Source organism: Octopus bimaculoides, chromosome 8 (assembly GCF_001194135.2).
Source record: "Octopus bimaculoides isolate UCB-OBI-ISO-001 chromosome 8, ASM119413v2, whole genome shotgun sequence".
Classification (NCBI taxonomy): domain Eukaryota; kingdom Metazoa; phylum Mollusca; class Cephalopoda; order Octopoda; family Octopodidae; genus Octopus; species Octopus bimaculoides.
This window is the reverse complement of record NC_068988.1, coordinates 21,443,962-21,449,998: the sequence shown is the minus strand read 5'-3', so window position 1 is coordinate 21,449,998 and position 6,037 is coordinate 21,443,962.

Sequence of the window (6,037 nt, the reverse complement as noted above, 5' to 3'; positions counted from 1 at the left end):
TCTACTATAGCCTCGGGCCAACCAAAGCCTTGTGAGTGGATTTGGTAGACGGAAACTGAAAGAAGACCGTCGTATATATGTATATGTATATATATGTATGTGTGTGTGTGTGTATGTTTGTGTGTCTGTGTTTGTCCCCCCAACATCGCTTGACAACCGATGCTGGTGTTTTTACGTCCCCGTAATTTAGCGGTTCGGCAAAAGAGGCCGATAGAATAAGTACTAGGAATACAAAGAATAAGTCCTGGGGTCGATTTGCTCGACTAAAGGCGGTGCTCCAGCATGGCCACAGTCAAATGACTGAAACAAGTAAAGGAGTAACGTATCAAGCATACAATGTCCAAATATGAACTCCTTTTTCTTAAGGCGACAAGAGGAAATCTGAATACTAACTGAAAACTAATTGAATACGATATCTAGCTGGTCAAGACGCTACTTAGAGGTTTCCTCGTTGGTTCAACTGCAGTATGGTATTGTGTAATTTAGTCAATCTAGCGAAGTATTCTCTATTGTAGTATGTTGCTGAGTCATGTAGTGTTGTTTAGTGAAGCGATTTGTACTGTGATGTAGTATGATGTGGCTTGTTTTTTAATATAATAGTATATTGTTATTGTAGTTCTTGTTGTCGATATTGTTTAGTCCCAAATCAGCCCTAACTTACAGGAGCTATTATCAAAAGCAGTCCAGACATGAGTAGGATCGAACTCAAACCTCTCATAATTGTGAAAGCAAACTCTTAACCACTGAGTGCCATGTCTGCATAGCCAAGTGGAAACACTGCCATCAAGAGGAATAATTAGAATTTTCAGAATACAACGGCGCCACAAATTACCAACATACACGTTGCAATACATAAATTCAAAAAAAAAATCATTGTATACACGCTTACAAAAAGACCTATCTGCAAGACAACATAATAGATACCACCCCTAGTTACACCAGCTACAAATGCAGTACAACTCACCAACACCACATGCAGCAGAAATAAATTATCATCAAGCAACAGTCATGGAAATAACAAAGAAAATATAATAAGGAAAATGAACGAAAATAGCCAACATTTATATCCAACGTAGACTACGAAACAATCAGTATAATACTATAAAGAGTAATTAGTGAAGTTTACAACTGTTGAAGCCATTGATGTTGCTAATTAATCTGTGTTCTGGCCATACCGCACCAAACGTTTATAACAGTACGTTGATTATAACTGCGATGGTGGATTCTCCGTCGGTCTCGACGATGAGTGTTCTATTATTTTTATGAATGATGTGACTGCTATAAAACACAGATATGATTCCATCTAGTTTCGTCTCTGGCTTGTTTTTGATTTCTGATTCTTTTCGCCATAACACTTCACTTACCTCCCTTGTTGCGTAAGATGAAACAACGATCTGATCTTCCGCCATTAATAGATTAAGTATTTCTTGTTATTTCACAATTCAAATCTATATTATTTTTTTCTTTGTTTCGGTCTTGGCGTGTGACCATGCTGGAGCACCACCTTGAGGACTTTTTTTTAGGTTTTAGTTGAACATCCTAACCCCGATACTTATTTAATTTCAAGCCAGGTATTTACTCCATAGGTTTCTTTCGCTGAACCACTAGGTTATGAAGGTGGAAATAAACCAACACAGTTTGTCAAGCGGTGGTGGGGACAAGCACAGTCTCAAAGACACATATACACACATTTGAATATGTATGTATGTGCATATATATATATATATATATATATATATATATATATATATATATAATTTTGCTTAAAAGAGTTCCAACACTGTCTGTTTTTTATGTTTTATTTATATTCCTGCAGAACTAATGTGGGGTATAGAATATGGAATATACAATATACAATATAAAATAAAATAAAATAAAAATGGATGGCACCATGAAAGAAAGTATTGAATGTAGATGAAATATTGAGTGTTCAATATAAAGGATCAAATATATAAATATATAAATATAAATATATATATATAAAGGCGACTCGAGTTTCAGGGCTATTTCCCTTCGTCATGGCCGGTATGACAGACTTTAACAGACTGTCATATATATATATATACATATAAATGAATATTTATATATATATACACATATATACATATGTATGTATATACCTGTATATGTATGTGTGTATATGTTTGTGTGTCTGTTTATCTCTCCAACATCGCTTGGCAACCGATGCTGGTGTGTTTACGTCTCCGTAACTTAGTGATTCGGCAAAAGAGACCGATAGAATAAATACTAGCCTTACAATGAATAAGCTCCGGGGTCGATTTACTTGACTAAAAGCTGTGCACCAGCATGGCCACAGTCAAATGACTGAAACAAGTAAAAGAGTAAAAGAGTAAAATATACACGCACGCATCAGGGATTCCACACAGTTTTCGCCAACCGAATTTACTGGCAAGGCACTGTTCGAGTCCCCGGGGGTTACACTCGAAGACACTTGTCCAAGGTGATGTGTTAGTGAGATTGAACCCAAAACTACGTGGTTGCGAAGCTAGCTTCTTAAACACACAACTCAGCCTGCACCAGTGTTGGGAAAATTACCAAAATAAAAGGCTAGAAAGAGAGGGGGGGAGAGACAGACAGACAGACAGAAACATACATACAGGAAAACAGGAATCAATGAGACGGGGAGAGAGGGGTGGGGTAGGGTTGGTATTGGAGATAAGTAAATACATAGAATTTGTGCACGGGGTCTGATTTCAAGTCTTCAAACTTATCGTGATTCTTGTGTTTGTCCTTCTTAAATTTATACGTTTAAGAAGCTTTCTTTGCATGGACCATAACAATACGAAGTCCACGGACAATTAAATGTCATATTTACATTTCGAGGTTACATCCTTGATTCCAGTGTTCAAATATTTAAATAGTATTTTCAAATACTCACAAACACGATAGCTACTAGTTTACAAACATAACGTCTCTTTTCCAGAAGTTATATATCTAATAATGGTTATCTCATTAACAAGATCTCACCGACAGCGTTCGTTCATGAAGGCAGATTTCATATTGACGTCATTGATGATTAAATCCGGAAGGAACCATTTTGGAAGAAATTCAGCGGTGTTGGTAAAGAGCTAGCTTGATTGACAACTCATAGCTCAACCATTTTAAATGACGTTCTTTATCTACTTCTTATTGCGAACGTGCTCTAAATAGAGACTTCATTAATTACAGCAGAGGAAGTTCAATTCACAACTTTAGCGTTTTAATGGTGTTCTTTATCTATTTCCTAATGAGAACATGCACCAAAAATATTTCATTAATTTCAGCAAAGGAAACAGCATTCTCTATATGACGTGTTAAACGTAATCATTCATATTTTTGTAACTTTTCGCGTTTTTCTTTTCCTTTTTCTTTTTGCTTTTGTTAAAGACATCTGCTGACAAGAAAACTGAAATAATTATTTCTTTAATCAAATAATTAGAATGTATTCTTAAGAGAAACATTACATTTATTCCCCACTCTTTCGGCTTATTTCTTCATTTCCTCAATGCCGTTGATAGGAAGAAATGGCTTCTATTGAATTCAACAGCTAAAGTGATTTTTGGTGTAGGAGATTTTTAGAATTTAATATTGTAAGTTGAAAAACAATGTGTCAACCTTCAGCAGAAAAACAAACATGTAAACCAGTTATGGAAGAGTAAAGGATCATTTATCTTTATACTTCTTTCAATCATTGAATTACAGCCATGCTGGAGCATCGCCTTAAAGGGTTTTAGTCGAACAGATCGACCCCAGTACTTATTTTTATCTCTGTTACTTATTCTATCGATTCCTTGAAACTGAACCTCTAAGTTACGATGATATGAACAAACCAGCACCGGTTGTTAAGTGGTGTGGTGCGAAACAAACACAAGCAGTACACACGCGCAAACACATACACACAGACATGCTCACACACACGCACATATATATACATATAAAGGGGAACTTCCACACAGTTTCCGTCTACCAAATTCACTCATAAGGCATTGGTCGGCCCGGGGTTATAGAAGAAGACACATGCCGAAAGTACCACGCAAAGGGACTGAACCTGAAACCATGTGGTTGCAAAACGAGCTTCTTAGTACACAGCCATGCCTGCACCTATATATATATATAATAAATTTACTGGCGTTCTTTGATGAACAAACATTTTTTATCAATCTTACACCTCATTAACACCACCACCTCAGACACATACCTAAAACAGAAAATTACTGAAAGAAAGAATTTGGTAAAACATCTGTTCATTAGATTTCTGACTATTCAAATGGCTTCTGTTCATTAGATTTCAACGACTCAAATGGCTTCACAAAACACTCCTTTAACATCCCACCACTTCCCATCTCCACCCCTAATCAAATAATTGTGTTGACCATTCACTACTTTATTTCAGCTATCAGTGATCAACAGTCTTACGCCAACACTGATTAACAAACCCCAATCCTACCCCCAAACACACCCAAATCCCATATATAGAATCACAAAGCCCCAAACCTTCAGATCTCTTTGACAACAAATGCAAGAAAGTTCTCCCAAAAAAATTAACAAGGAATTTTTTTAAAGAAATCTCCACACCCAAGTTGACAAAGAACTTACTAGATCTATGAACTAAAATTTATATTATTAAAAAGTTAAAAATTAATAAATTAAACTGATTATCACTACCAGTGAAGTTATTCGTTTTTCTTTTTTCAAATATATATATACACACACACACACACATATATACATATATGTGTGTGTGTGTGTGTGTGTGTATCGTAGAACTTGATATATGTAATGTATTAACCTGCTCTGGGTGTCGTAAGCAATATATAGGCCAAACCAAAAACAGTCTACGTCAAAGGATGGCTCTGCACAGATCCCAGATTAAAATTCAGAAAAACAGAAAAATAGCATTCAGCGAACACATCGACATTTGCACCAATAACAAACAACCCAGCTTCAGAATTTTCCCCCGTTATCAATTCAGGAACGATACAACCTGTAGTCAATGCATTAACAAAGAATCAGTCTTCATCACAAAATATAAACCCCTTTTGAATGCATCCACCACAAATGACTTATCACCAGGGCCTTAGAAGAACACACACGCAGATATTAAAAACAAAACAGTCATTTAACACAAATTTATTCAGAGTAATTCCAATTACTACTATTCCAACCACAACGGGCCACTTTTAGATCACTTGACCATTTAAGACAATTCCATCAACATCCCGCTACTGTCATGCCACTCCCACATTTTTATTATTCGTTCTATTCTTCTTCTCCTCCTCCTCCTCCTCCTTCTTCTTCTTCTCCTCTTCTTCTTCTTCTTCTTCTTCTTCTTCTTCTTCTTCTTCTTCTTCTTCTTCTTCTTCTTCGCCACCTCTTTTATCTACTACTACGGCTGCTTAAACAATCAAAAGACAAGAATTCATATCAAATTAGATGCTGCTAACTACCTAGAACCCACAAGAGTAAAAAAAGAGAGACGGGGTCAGACTGAAAAAAGGAAAATGTCCCTTGCATTTGAAAACTATGGAAATATTTTCTAAAAAACATTTAATTTAATTTTTCCATAATTTAATTGTTTCTCATGCTTTACTCTAAGTTGAAGAATAGCAAAGACTGAAACCGGTACTAAAATGTATATATTTATATAATTCTGTAGCACACAGTTTGAGAACCACTGTAGCTAAACAATTAGGCGAAATAAAGAAAGGTATTCAAGCGTTAACATCGTCTATTTGCAGCTTATTTGCAGTTAATTCATGTATACCTACTTTCTTTACTGACTTGCAGCAAATGTCGATGATGTAATAGAAATAAGTTTAGCTTGTGGATTAATTATATATCTATGTAATTATATGTTGTTGCTGAAAGAACAGATATTTTTTTTCTGAGCCAAACCATTCCATATAAAAGAGCAATTAAGTTTCTAATCCGACTATTCCAAACAACTTGACAGAATCAGTAGAGCGCCGTTAAAGCGTTGGATGTGTGTGTGTGTGTGTGTGTGTGTGTGTGTGTGTGTGTGTGTGTGTGTGTGTGT